The sequence below is a fragment of the Calidris pugnax genome, unplaced genomic scaffold, assembly GCF_001431845.1.
Source record: "Calidris pugnax isolate Ruff unplaced genomic scaffold, ASM143184v1 scaffold460, whole genome shotgun sequence".
In the NCBI taxonomy this organism is placed as follows: domain Eukaryota; kingdom Metazoa; phylum Chordata; class Aves; order Charadriiformes; family Scolopacidae; genus Calidris; species Calidris pugnax.
The window spans coordinates 96639-96912 of NW_015091195.1; the positions used below are offsets into that span (position 1 = coordinate 96639).

At 60.9% G+C, this 274-nt stretch overlaps 1 protein-coding gene across 1 annotated transcript in view; it reads left to right on the forward strand.

Annotated features, from left to right (window-relative positions):
- LOC106898365 (ankyrin repeat domain-containing protein 35-like) overlaps positions 1 to 274 on the forward strand; it is a 5155-nt gene that overhangs the window by 3469 nt on the left and 1412 nt on the right. The window lies entirely within an intron of this gene.

Consider the following 274-nt stretch of genomic DNA (forward strand, 5'->3'; position numbering starts at 1 on the left):
CCGCCTGCCGCGACAAGGACGGCAAGGTAAGGGACACGGGTGGGCAGGGACACCTTCCCCGTGACACCCTCTTCCCATCACTGTCCCTATTCCCATCCCCTTCCCATCCCTGTCCCCATCCTGTCCCCTTCCTCTCCCTGTCCCATCCCTGTCCTCTTCCCATCACTGTCCCCATCCCTTCCCTGTCCCCTTCTCATTGCTGTCCCCATCATTGTCCCCTTCCCATTGGTATCCCCATTCCCATCCCCTTCCCATCCCTGTCCTCTTCCCACCA